At 36.2% G+C, this 14,311-nt stretch overlaps 1 non-coding gene across 1 annotated transcript; it reads right to left on the bottom strand.

Moving 5' to 3' along the window:
* Positions 1-10,704: 10,704 nt before the first annotated feature.
* LOC125367870 lies at positions 10,705-10,811 on the bottom strand. The gene has a single exon (XR_007214174.1). It is a non-coding gene; the product is annotated as a U6 spliceosomal RNA (small nuclear RNA).
* Between the last annotated feature and the right edge of the window lie 3,500 nt (positions 10,812-14,311).

Below are 14,311 nucleotides of genomic sequence, written 5' to 3'. Positions count from 1 at the left end.
TCGTTTTTTTCTTGTTACCCTCTCCCTGATTTTTCTCCCAACTTCCCTCCTCCCAAATCTCCCCTGAGTTGAATATATAGTTTACTACATATGACTTTGTAATTGTTGCTGTTGCATTGGTTTGCCTTTTACCCTTTGTATGACCATTTTAATGTATTTTCCCTTATTGATAAATTATAATAAACTTCTCAAATTCAAAAAAACCCAAAAAGGGGCTGGGGATATGGCCTAGTGGCAAGAATGCTTGCCTCGTATACATGAGGCCCTGGGTTCGATTCCCCAGCACCACATATACAGAAAATGGCCAGAAGTGGCGCTGTGGCTCAAGTGGCAGAGTGCTAGCCTTGAGCAAGAAGAAGCCAGGGACAGTGCTCAGGCCCTGAGACGAAGCCCCAGGACTGGCCAAAAAAAAAAAAAAAAAAAAAAAAAAAACCCAAAAAGCAACTAGTGGTGATTGTTTGGCCACTGTTCTTTTCTTCTGGTAATGAGAAGGTTTGAACCCAAGGAGAGTTTTCATATTTACTAGGCTGGCGGGCTGACATTTGGGCCACAACTCCAATATATTTCTGCTGGCTATTTTTGAGATAGCATCTTGATAAGTGTTTTTCCTTGGCTGTTTTCAAGCTGAGCTCAGCCTTTGTTAGTTGTCCACGTAGGTCGGATTACAGGTATGAGACAACAACTGCTTGGAAATGGTGGTATTTTGAATTGTAATGAATTTAACTTGTGAATATATTAGACAAAAACTTAACGTTGTGAAATTACATCCTTTGAATACTTGAAAATCACTTATTTCTTCATTTATTTAAATTAAGGATATTTAATAGTTTTTTTTAACTTACAAGTTAGAGATTAAATATATTACCTAGATTTCTTTGTTGATTTTAATGCTTCCTCAGCTGTGATAGTTTGGAATAAATATTTCCTCTCTTAATATATTGACTCTACATCTCAGGACTGCTAAATGGAAGTACCATCTGTGTGTGTATGTGTGTGTGTGTATGTGTGCCTGCATGTATGTGAGTGTGCCTGTGCTTCTGGCTTTTTGGCAATTAATTGGAAATAAGTCTAATGAAATTTCCTGTCTGAGCAGGTTTTAAACTGCAGTCCTTAGATCTCAGCCTTCTATGTAGCTAGGATTATAAATGTGAGCTACAGGTATCTGGGTTCAAGTATTATGCCTGGTAATTATCAAGTATTCATATTTTTGTACATTATCATTTATTGGTAAGTAGTAAGTCACTTATTTCCAGTGCATGAAATTTTTTCGTTCTCAACATTTTTGCTCAGTTTAGAACCTCAGGGACAATCAGGATGAGAAATACTAAAAGCAGAGTTCTTGTCTTTATTTCAACTTCAGAATGAAAGACTTCAATAAGTCACGCTTAAATGTAATACTTTAGTTTTATTTGTGTGTATGCTTAAACAGATTAGGGGAATTCCATTCGGTTACAAGTTGTTATAATCTTGATTATGAATGGGTAATATTTTAAGCACATATTTTTACTGCACCTATTGAGATGGTTGTATGACTTTTTCTATATAATCTGTTAATATCTTGGCCATATGTTGACATGATTTAGTGGACATTAAGTTTGGCCTTTATTTAACATTGTCGGATGCAATTATTACACTTCTATCTAAAATGTACAAAGCTGGAAAGAGATTTTTTTTAAAAAATGAGAGAAATCTAAATAAATTAAAACTCAATAATTTTCTTGAACCATTTAAGAGAGCTAAGAGACATCAATAACCTTATCTCCAAGTAGTGACACTCAAATTAAGAAGTGAAATAACTCGAGGAGTGGTATCTTTGGATAAGTCAACTGAGAAAAGCCATTGGTCACTGTAAAAATAAGTTTAAAAAAGAAAACAAAAAATCATATATATACACATTCATATTAGTGCCTTAAAATTTACCTTAATGTATAGAACTTATTATAGCTTCAAATAATAAAAGTAATTGCACTCACTCAATACTTCTTTCCCAAAAGCATACTCAAAGGAAAGATTGAGGTACTGACATGGATTTTCTGATCAAAGACACAAGAGGGAGCAGCTCTTCCTAGTCACCTTTTCATTTTCTTTCACTTCACTTTTTATGTAGAGCAAAAACATGACGCCACTGGCAGAGTACTGCCATTGTGCAACACACTGGACAGAGACTCTGATTCATTCTGGAAGAGAATGAAAGAAGGGAAAGATATAGTCATATTCCTGTAAAATAGGAGGAAAAGAAAAACTAAGCTTACAGCCGTGATCTTATGTAATCACCCCTGAAGAAACTCTGATGGAAGAAATGTCCCACTCAAGAACTGAAGTAGAAACAGATTTGTCTTCTTTATGGTGGAGAGGGTGGCATGCAATTGAAAGTACTGTCCTGGAGCCTAAGCTGGTCAGCTGCATCCATGACTGTGTCTGGACAAAGGGCAGAGGAGACCTATCTCCTTTTCCCAACAGCCCAGCAACATCTATACCAAGAAGAAAAGCATAGGTAAGCAGAGATTGACAAATGTGAAGGCAGAAAAAGAATCATGAAAGAATCATTACATCAATACAGCTCCCACTCTAAGGGGTGGAGTTAAAGACTTAGATGTTGGTGGATATAGTGGAAAAGGTACATAGGCATTCGATCAAATTAACAGAAAGATGGAAAATATGAAGCCAAGTTATATGGAACTATTAAGACAAAACCAAGGGAGATTACATGACACCAGAGAGGAAAACACCATGAGCTTGGTGTACATTATTGCTGGTTTTTATAGCAGACCAACACAGGAAGCAGGATTTATTTACTCTAAATACAAATCACTAGAAATCACCCCTCATGTTATTGAAATAAAATTCTTAGACAAGCACATGCACCTTTTCTTTTTTATTAAACTTTATTCTTTATTGTCAAAGTGTGGTACAGAGGGGTTACAGATTCATAGGTAAGGCAGTGAGTACATTTCTTGCTCAACTTGTTACTACCTCCCTCATTTTTCCCTCCCTCCTCCCCTTTCCCCTCTCTCCCCAAGAGTTGTGCAGTTGATTTACACCAAATTGTTTTGTAAGTATTGCTTTTGGAATGGTTTGTCTCTTTGTCCTTTGTCTCTCAATGTTGATATCCCCTTTCCCTTCCCCAGTTCTAAAACCCATATGAACAGTATGTCTGGACTAGGCTTTCCTTCTTTCTCAACAGTATGCATTTTAGAATGAGAAAAAAAAAAACACAAAAACCTGTGGAATGAGGGCAATATGCTTACCTAGGACTTTGACCTTCACAGTGTTGTGGTTACCTGTGATAGATTGTTCCTGGTATTGATGGGACCCTGAGCCTTCAAGACTTGAAGCTACCTTCTTTGCTAGAATGTCTCTGCCTCTATTTATCCATTACTTTGAGACAGCTGCTGTTCTCTTTTAGACATGTATCATAGTCATCTTTTTGCTGGGGAGTTAGGAAACACACTCTTTGGTTAATCATTCTCAGGAAAGGAACTTTTATTATCATACTGATGTCTGAAATTACTGTAGTGTTTAATTCCTGATGCCTATGACCTATCGTGTGTTTCTCCAGTTTATTATACTACTAAATTTTTATTCATAACTTCATTTCTTGGGTCATTTTAATCATGACAAAACTGAAAACTTGAGGGCATTTTCTTAAAAACTAATGAAGATACTTAAGTAATTGCTTTCATCGAAACTTTTCCAGGTTCTGTCATCTCTCCTTTTGTTTTAAATTGGGAGGCAATCATTAAGGGATTTACTTGTCAGTAATTAATTTAGCAAATGGCCCTAGGTAAAGCCAGTAAGGAAGTGGTGGGGAAGAGGAGAGAGGAGAAGTATGCACACACAGCTGCAATCCTGGGTGCTGTCGCAGCTTCTGCTGCCCCTATATACATCACAGCATGGTTTTCTTCCATGCTCTGGCAGTGTGAGCTGGACTTTTACTTCTGCCTGAGGACTGTCAGCTCACTGTGCCTGTTCAAGCAAATATACTCTAGAACCTGGAGGGCAGCATTGCAATGGGTTGCATCTGAGGACTTGTTTGTAAAGCCTTGATCAAGGAGAATGTCACAGAAAAAGAATGAGGGACACTAGATGGGCACTGGTCATTCAGAGTTTCCCGACACCAATATTAGCCATCCAATTTCCTCTACAGTCATACTCAGTCTTTGTCCACATCTAATTTCATTTATTTTGGATCTCTTTATGGAAATTTGATCATTCAAATGCTAGAGGAGTCTTGTTTTTCTGAATATTTTATCTTACATAAAATAAATGAAGAATACTGATTTCAAAGACTCTAATATATTTGTAATTACAAATATTTACATAGTGTTAGAACTACTATTTATATAACATTAATTTATATGTTAGTCATTAATAATTAATATATTTAATTTATATAATGCAACTATCATTTACTTAATAGATATAACACCTATATGTTTATAATATAATACATATACATAAAACTTGAAGTAACTGCCAATAAGTTATAAGTTGTACATTTTACCTGGTATTACTGCCTAATAAAGCATCCAATAATACTCTAATATTTTCATTAAAGAAAATTAATTTTATTTTACATGAATTAAATACAAAGATCTAGAGGATCTAATAATATATCTCCAAAGACAACTAGTTAGTGTTAAAGTCAATTATTAATTGACAGGATTATGTAAATTTAGTGTGCAATTCTATTTGACATCTTCATGAGTTACAAATCTCCATTGTTCAAACCGTCATTTTCAGAAATCCAGTCAATGCAGGCATTTTGCTGGTTGTAGAGGAGGGTCACACATAGGAATCAAATATAAAATATACTGGCTTTTAAGACAGAAATAGTTTGGTTTGAGTATATTTTGATTATAATAAAACTACTTTTTAGTTTACTGCTGAATAGCTTTATATTATCTATTTTGTTCCAGTCTCCTTTGAGTTTTTAAATGTAGAAGAAGTAGGAGTCACTGGTGGTATTAAAATTCTTTAGCCTACTTTGAGTAGAATTTGATAACTCAATAGTAAATAAGGGAATTTTCTTGCCAAGATAGCAATCACTGAGAATTTAACTGAATTTCACAAAACTATGAAAACTTTTAATTTTAAAAGTAGGCCACGAATGTCTCAAGATTAGATTTTAATAAAAGACTGCAAATGCCATATTTCTCTAAGTTTTGATGCAGTTAGCAAAACTATAGGAATCTGAAAATGAAGAATAATTCCAAATAAAGCTATCTGATTATTTGCGGAAGTATAAGTAAAGGAAATCTTGCTCTGAATACATTCAAACTCGTTGGGAAGAAATTTATTTTACCTACACTTTCCAACAAGTTTAAATGTATTTCTGGTTATTATTAAATATTTCTTTGCATAAGGGAGAAATAAATTTATCAGCTTTTCAAATGTTGGTTTATACTCATTTACTTGATTTTAGCCAGTGTTAGAATAATAAATCCCCAAGTTTCCCAAATGGTGATAGCCCAATCCAATTCATTCACACAATAATTTTAAAAAATCATACATTGATTTATTTCAATTGACTCTTTAGTTATTGCCTCTGGATATAAGAGATGAAGATATTTACAAACAAAAATACCTTGGTTATTTATACTGACTATGACCCCCAGTAAGAATGCTAAGAATTCTACCACAACTCCTTTAATCATAAACTTTCTGACTTGAGCTAATTAATTCTGGTGGCAAATCAAAACAATTTGAATGTTCAACGTTTTTTTCCCCCATGAATGATCATCTTAGGTACTTCCTTAGGCCCTTCCACAATTCATCTAAATAGAACATTCAAAATAGAACTTCAAACATTTTGAAGTAAATAATAGTGAAGAGATCGTGAGACAAAATCAAGATATGAAATGCAAGCTATGTGAAATAGAGAAAGAACTAGAAATAAAGTCCCTCAAGAGAGAAGAAATCCATTAGAAGTAGTTATATAAAAAGGATATGGAAAGGACAAAAAAGTAATCTGTAGACATAAGAGAGCCAATATGTATAATGTCCAAATAAGGAAATTAACATAGTTGAAAATAATAATTTTTTGAAGAAATTTTAAGGTTCTTTTGAATTGTTTATAGAAAACTTAATTATTGACTTGGATTTCTACTTTGTTCTCTAAAACTTCACAATAGGATATTTTTGTGAACAAGGATGGCTGATGTTTCTTACCCCATTTTCCTGAAGTCTAGCCCATGTGAACAAAGGTTAAGTAGGCTAAGTTGGCTTTTTCTTTTAGGGATTCCTGTCATTTGCACTTGTATCACTTATGTGGAGCTAACATAATGCAACTGAGAATGTACCTTTGAGCATTTACAGAGTAGTTATAATGTCCAACTAAAATATATTCTTCTATAAAAGAAAACTAGTCTAGCTCCTGATTGGTTTCTTTCATGATGTATTAAAAATGTCTGCCCAAGGAAGTACAAACTCATCATAAACTTGGAGGAAATTAGGAGGGAAAGAAAATGGTGAAAATTAGCAAGGAGAAGAGGAGGGGTTTTTAGTAGATCTTTTTATTGACGTTTGAATTTTCTTAATATGTAACTTAGATGCTCAAAACATTTGTACAGTTTTAGTGCTAGAACTCAACAAACCACCAGCACAGTATCATTACTGCATATAAAAGAGTGATGGATATTCATGGGTTCATGGAGACACACAGGAATGATGTAACCATCCTCAGTATTTACTTGTATCTAGTAATTTCGAGCAGTAAAACCAAATGACTTTAAATTTTTCTCTTAAATGTACCATTTGAGCAAATTCTGTCTTCTGTATTCCGACTTTGCTTTGAAATGCAAATATGTGGTGTGCATATTCAATCAGAAAACATGAGAAAAAATATTTAAAAATCTATACTTATTTCTTGAACCTTTGAAGTTCAATATAGTGCTAATTGTGTGACCATGTGTAGAAACTTCTGAATAACAAAGTGACTTTGTTTTGAACTCTCTGCTTTAGCACAGTCATGTGAAGAAGATGAGCTGGGCTGTTATTCTCAATAATCATGGCCACAGGGGCAGTCAGAGCAGATTGCAAAAGCCTCTCAGTTTTTTTTTTGTTGTTGTTGTTATTGTTCATTTTTTGTTTTTTGTCAGTCGTGGGACTTGAACTCTGGGTCTGGGTACTGTCCCTGAGCTCTTCAGCTCAAGGCTAGTGTTCTACCACTTTGAGCCACAGTGCCACCAAAAGGTTTTTTGGGTTTTTTTTTTGCCAGTCTGGGGCTTGGACTCAGGGCCTGAGCACTGTCCCTGGCTTCTTTTTGCTCAAGGCTAGCACTCTGCCACTTGAGCCACATCGCCACTTCTGGCCATTTCCTATATATGTGGTGCTGGGGAATCGAGCCCAGGGCTTCATGTATATGAGGCGAGCACTCGTGCCACTAGACCATATTCCCAGCCCCTCTCAATTCTTTTATTGATACAATGAGACTAACCTTTAAATTCTCAGGATACCCTTCATCTTAATGAGGAAAATAGATTAACTGCATATAAATTTTATCATAGACACGTAAAGAGAACTAGACCATAATATTTTATCAGCAGTCACATGTATTTAAGATTTGTGCTGGTTATTTTTTTATGTGATAATTTGGCTACGCTGTATCATATTAATATCTGTTGAAATAGCAATTGGGACATTGCTGGAAAAGTATTGTTTAGATAAGATTAGCACTCACAGGAGGTTTGAATGATAAGATTTAACTACTCTTTATTTTGTAGGTGAGCCTCCGTTCAATCAGCTGAAGGCCTTGAGAGAAAGCAAACTAAAGACCCTTGAGCAAAAACAGAGACCCTCTGCAGACAGTGTTTGGCTTAGAACTACAAAGTCAATTCTTTTTTTTTTTCTTCAAATTTTTATTATCAAACTGGTGTACAGAGAAGTTACAGTTTCATATGTTAGGCATTGGGTACATTTCTTGTACTATTAATTACCTTGTCCTCATACCCCCCTCCCTCCACCCCTTTCCCTTTCCCCCCATGAGGTGTTCAGTTCACTTACACTATACAGTTTTGCAAATATTCTTTGTAGCTGTCTTTTTTTTTACCCTGTATCTCTCAATTTTGGTATTCCCTTTCAATTTCCTAGTTCTAATACCAGTATACACGGTTTCCAATATACTCAGATAAGATTACAGAGATAGTGTAGGTACAACCACAGGAAGGTGATACAAGAACAACATCGGTAACAGAAGCAACAGCTACACATGAGACATTGAAAGTAGTTACAACTGTGATATAACAATCATTTCCATAACAGGGAGTTCATTCCATTTAGCATCATCTTATGTGTTCATAAGGGTATAGCTATTGGGCTCTTGTGATCCTCTGCTGTGACTTGCCTAAACCTGTACTAATTATTCCCAATAAGGGAGGCCATAGAGTCCATGTTTCTTTGGGTCTGGCTCACTTCACTTAGTATAATTTTTTCCAAGTCCTTCCAATTCCTTACAAATGGGGCAATGTCATTCTTTCTGATAGAGGCATAAAATTCCATTGTGTATATGTATCACATTTTCCTGATCCATTCGTCTACTGAGGGGCATCTGGGTTGGTTCCAGATTCTAGCTATGACAAATTGTGCTGCGATGAACATCGTTGTGCTGGTAGCTTTAGTGTGATTATGTATGTGGTCTTTTGGATAGATACCCAAAAGTGGGGCTGGTGGGTCATAGGGGAGTTCTATATTTAGCCTTCTGAGGAATCTCCATACTGCTTGCCAGAGTGGCTGAACCAGTTTACATTCCCACCAACAATGAAGTAGGGTTCCCTTTTGGCCACATCCCCTTCAATAATTGTTATTGTTAGTTTTCTTGATATATGACCTTCTTACTGGGGTGAGATGGAATCTCAATGTTGTTTTGATTTGCATTTCTTTTATGGTCAGTGATGTAGAGCACTTTTTCATATGTCTCTTGGCCATTCTCATTTCCTCATCAGAGAAATCTCTTTGTAAGTCTTTAGCCCACTTGATGAGGGGGCTATTGGTTCTTTGCGGTTTTGTTTTGGAGGAAAGTAATTTTTTTAGTTCTGCATATATTTTAGATATAAGGCCTTTGTCCATTGAATGGCAGGTAAAGATCTTCTCCCAGTCTGTGGGCTTTCTGTTTTTGTTGCGAGCTATGTCCTTTGCCATGCAGAAGCTCTGCAGTTTGATGCAGTCCCATTTGTCCAACCTTTCTTTGATTTGTAGCCTTTCTGGGTCTTTGTTAAGGAAGTTCCGTCCTGTGCCAAGGAGCCCCAGTGTTTCTTCTACTCCTTCCTTTAGTGTTTTCAGGGTGTCTGTTTTGATTTTGAGGTCTTTAATCCATTTGGAATTGATTTTGGTGCAGGGTGATATATAAGGATCTAGTTTTAGTTTGTTGCATGTGTTGAACCAGTTTTGCCAGCACCATTTGTTTAAGATGCTATCTTTCTTCCAAACTATTGTTTTAGCTTCTTTATCAAAGATTAAGTAGGCATAGTTCTGTGGGTTCATTTCTGGTTCTTCAATTCTGTTCCATTGGTCTTCAGGCCTGTTCTGGTGCCAATACCAAGCTGTTTTTATTACTATAGCTTTATAATACAGCTTGAAGTTGGGTATTGTAATTTCTCCAGCAATGTTCTTTGTGCTTAGGATTGGTTTTGCTATTCTAGGTCTTTTATTGTTCCATATGAATTTCTGAATTGCTTCCTCTATTTCATTAAAAAATGGTGTTGGGATATTAATGGGTATTGCATTGAATTTGTAGATAGCCTTTGGCAATATTGCCATTTTGATTGTATTAATCCTCCCAATCCAGGAGCATGGGAGGTTTTTCCATTTCCTTATTTCTGACTTAATTTTGTTTTTCAAGCTTTTAAAGTTCTCATCAAAGAGGTCTTTCCCTTCTTTGGTTAAGGTTATTCCTAGGTATTTTATGTTTTTGTGGGCTATTGAAAAAGGAGTTGCTTTCCTGATTTCCACCTAGAGAAAGGGGGTTGATTTTTGAGGGTTCATTTTATATCCTGCAACTTTGCCAAAGTTTTGGATCAGCTCTAGTAGCTTGGGGGTAGAGTCGATGGGATTCTTTAGGTATAGGATCATGTCATCTGCGAAGAGAGAAAGTTTAACTTCATCTTGTCCTATTTGGGTCCCCTTTATATTTTCTTCTTGCCTATTTGCTCTGGCTAGGAATTCTCGTACTATGTTGAAGAGAAGGGGAGAGAGTGGACATCCCTGCCTTGTTCCTGATTTTAAAGGGAATGACTTTAGTTTTTCACCATTTAGAGTTATACTTGCTGTTGGTTTGTCATTAACTGCCTTGATTATATTCAGGAATGTTCCCTGGAATCCCAGTTTTTCCAGGGCTTTTAGCATAAATTGGTGCTGGATTTTGTCAAACGCTTTTTCCGCATCCAGAGATAAAACCATGTGGTTCTTTACCTTGCTCCGGTTGATGTGGTGGATTACATTAATTGACTTGCGTATATTAAACCAACTTTGCATCCCTGGGATGAATCCAGTTTGATCGTGGTGTATGATTTTTTTGATGACCTGTTGAAATCGATTGGCCAGAATTTTGTTGAGAATTTTTGCGTCTATGTTCATCAGGGAAATCGGTCTATAGTCCTCTTTCCGTGATGAGTCCCTGCCTGGTTTTGGGATGAAGTTTATACTGGCTTCATAGAATGTGTCTGGTAGTGAACCTTCTCTTTCAATTTCATTGAAGAGTTTGAGAAAAAAAATATGGAATGCTTCACGAATTTGCATGTCACCCTTGCACAGGGGCCATGCTAATCTACTCTGTATTGTTCCAATTTTAGTATATGTGCTGCCGAAGCGAGCACATAAAGTCAATTCTTAGTTCTTTATTCTATCTTTTAGATGCTGGACTTGCACTTTCTATAATTATGTTAGTAATTTCCTTAAAATAAGTCTCTCACTCTCCCTGTCTTTCTCATAAAATCACATATTTTACATGTAGACATCCTGTTGGTTCTATACCTCTAGAAACTGCTTACACAATACCCAAATATTTACATTAGATCATGAGAAAGAAGAAGAGGAGGAGGAGGAAGAGGATGGGGAGGAAGAAGAAGGAAAGAAGGAGGAAGAAGTGGGGGGGAGGTGAAGGCAGAGGAAGAAGAGGAGGAGGAGGAGGAGGAGGAGGAGGAGGAAGAGAAGAAGAAGAAAAGAAGAAGAAGAAGAAGAAGAAGAAGAAGAAGAAGAAGAAGAAGAAGAAGAAATGAGTAAATGGATATATTCTATTTTTTAGTTAGATTTTTATTTTTTACTTCAATTTTAAAGAATTGAAAAATTCCCTATCCATACAGAGAAAATAGCTCAAAATCAATTTAATTTATTGCATTGTAGACAAGAAGATAATTCACTTTTTAGAATCCCGTATCCTTGAAATGTGCTCGCTGTGCTGAGTACTTCTGAGGTCATCAGCTGATCTGATATTTCAACACTGTCTCCTTCTCACACAACAAAAGCCACAACTGAACACATGGGGCTTGTTCTAACAATGTAGAGAAGATATTAAACCCATGAAAAGAAGTGAAGAATTTAGTAACACCTTAGGCCTCTTGTCTCCAAACATTACTATTTTTTTGTAAGAAAGGCACATCTTTGGTTAGCATAATTTTTAGACTCAGAGAAACCTTGATTTCATTGTAGGGATTTTTTAATAAAAATAAATGACTTTTAGCTTCATTTAAGAGAGGTGGGATGTTTCTGAAGAAAAGAGCTCCAGGAAGGCTCCAGGGGGAACCTTCAGTACCTGCTTGTGAAGAATGGAAATGTGGTTTTGCATTTTAAAAAACCGTGATGATGGCTTTGCTGTGAAATTCACAAAACCTTTTCTGGCAGGGGAAAACTTTACTTGATAAAGTGGCACAGGCACAGATGTATATCAAATTATAACTACAGCGCCTACCAGAGAAATGTTCTTTGCAGGCCCCTTCATTCTGTAGTACTCGGTGTGCTTGCTCTTGAGTGGGAACGCTCCACAAGGACCTGAACATTAAACTCTGTCATTTCCTGAATTGTCTTTGTCTGCAGGGTAAGCAGGAGTTCCTAATAATAGTCTAAAAGAAAGCCCGTTTTTATTTGTCAGTACTTTTCCTTTTGATGTCAATACATTCTTTCAGCCCTTATAGGAACCCCCTTTTTAAATTGTGTTCTCCCCATGGTATCTCAAGGCTGCCGTTATGGACCAGAAACTGAACAGTTTGATGTAACAGTATGTGTGTGCCCAAAGGAGAAGTCTTTCTCCTCATGGACACAGAAGCCTACCTATTGAGCATATTAATGACTATGCAGAATGCTTTTTAAATAAAATGTTTATTTATTCACATACTTTATTTTTCATTAATGTGTTGTCACCATTTAGCTGAATGCTAAATACATCTTTGTACTGTTTTGTTTTGAAGAACCCCCTAAGGTTTTGGTTACGGAGAGTGGTAGGGGTGCTATAGAAATGACACTCACTGTAAGATTGTAGTATTGGTTAACAAGAGGCTGTTTAACACTCGGATGACAAGGATGGGTTACTATTTTCCAGCTGACATGTGTAGTAAATTTTATGGAATGATCCAGCAATGGGACATGGTCTTTTATTTTTATTCTAAGTTAAAAATGCAATGGGCATTTTGGAGCTGTTTAAACTAAATGACTACGATTTCTTATTCCTTGACAATACATTCCTGTGCTGGAGGAAAAAAAGACTCTACATTTAAGAAAGTGTTGTATTCTTTTTCTTTTATGCAAGTTAAACTATGAAACATGCACTAGCAATCCAGGGCTAGTTTTGTGATTACTTCCTTCTTCCTCCTTCTTTTTTCCTTCCCTCCGTCTTTCATTCCCTTCTTCCCTCCATCCTCCTTCTTGCTTTCTTCACTTTTAGTACTGGGATATGAACTTAGGGCTTCTGGCCAGGCAGGCAGAAGGCATTCTACTACTAAGGCCATACATCAGACAGCCAATTCGGTTTTTGGTTTATTTACTTTGCAGATATAGTCACATGCTTTTGCTCGTAGACTTGGTCTTGATAAATAAGCTTTCTACCTTTGCCTCTCACCTAGCTTGGATGACAGTAGTGTTGGTACCTTGTTTCTTCTTTGACCAACTTTTGCCTTAGCTGACTTTTATTAGCTTCCAAATCCTGTCTCCCCAGTAGCTAGGATTATGCAAACTCCATTGGCCTGGAAAATATTATCTTTCTATGGGTTTCCAAAAGTGAGACATTTATTCTATCAATAGAATGGATTATCTCTGACAAGAGCGCTATAACAAATAATTTTTAACTCTTCCTAATATTTTTCTGATTGCTGCCACTGGTTGATACCTCTGATTCTGCCTTCTCTTCATTCCAACCAAGTAACCTCAACAATGGTTTAGTTTTAGCCTCTCTATAAATGCTATACTGCACTCCCCAGGGAAAAATCCTTGTCTGAAGTGGAGATTAGTAAAAACATTAATTATATTCCACAGGAGTAGGGAAAGAAAGGACCAGAGAAAAAGGTGTTGTCATGAAGTATTTATTTATCTATTCATTTCTTCATTGTGCTGATTCTGGAACTTGAACTTAAGTCTAGAGCACTATCCATCAGCTCTTTTTGCTCAAGGTTAACACTATACCACTTGAGCTGCATCTCTATTTCTTTCTGTTCTTTTGCTGGTTGATTGGAGAGAAGAGTGTCATGCACTTTCTTTCTCCAGCTGGTTTCCAAATGTATCCTAGATCTCTGTCTCCTGAGTTGCTAGGATTGCAAGTGTGAGCCAGTGGTGCCCAGTCTGTCATGAAGTCTTAACAAAGCCTTTTGACAGAGACTCTACGGGTAGCAATGAGGGCAGAGCAGTCCTCCAGAGTTCTTTTTAGGTGCGCACTTTGAAATATGGGTTCCTTTTTTCAAATGATGTGTGTTGATAGACGTTCAGCCAAGGAAGTGTTGAGGCTAGAAGCCTCTGAGGGCTAACAGCTGAATACAATCCATATAGTGAGGCCAAGGAATTCTTCACCACATAGGCAGAATCAATTCAGGGTGCCAGATTGTCCACTGTATTAACTTCTTTGATTTCAACTTCAAATACGAATCTTTTTTTCTCAGTGTTTTGATTGCAATTCCATTATTTGTTTGAATTGGTTTTAAACATTACTGGAGGCATGCTAGTTGCATACTATTGAAATTCTCTAATCAACATGCTTTATAACACTAATGAAAATCATGCTATTCTATTTATTTGAATTTATATACACATATTTATATATTATATATACTATATATTTATAGTATTTATATATTGACATGCCATTATATAGTACATATTTATACCCTACTTATAG

This window comes from Perognathus longimembris, chromosome 19 (genome assembly GCF_023159225.1).
Source record: "Perognathus longimembris pacificus isolate PPM17 chromosome 19, ASM2315922v1, whole genome shotgun sequence".
NCBI classification, from domain to species: domain Eukaryota; kingdom Metazoa; phylum Chordata; class Mammalia; order Rodentia; family Heteromyidae; genus Perognathus; species Perognathus longimembris.
This window is presented reverse-complemented; position numbering and strand designations above follow the sequence as displayed.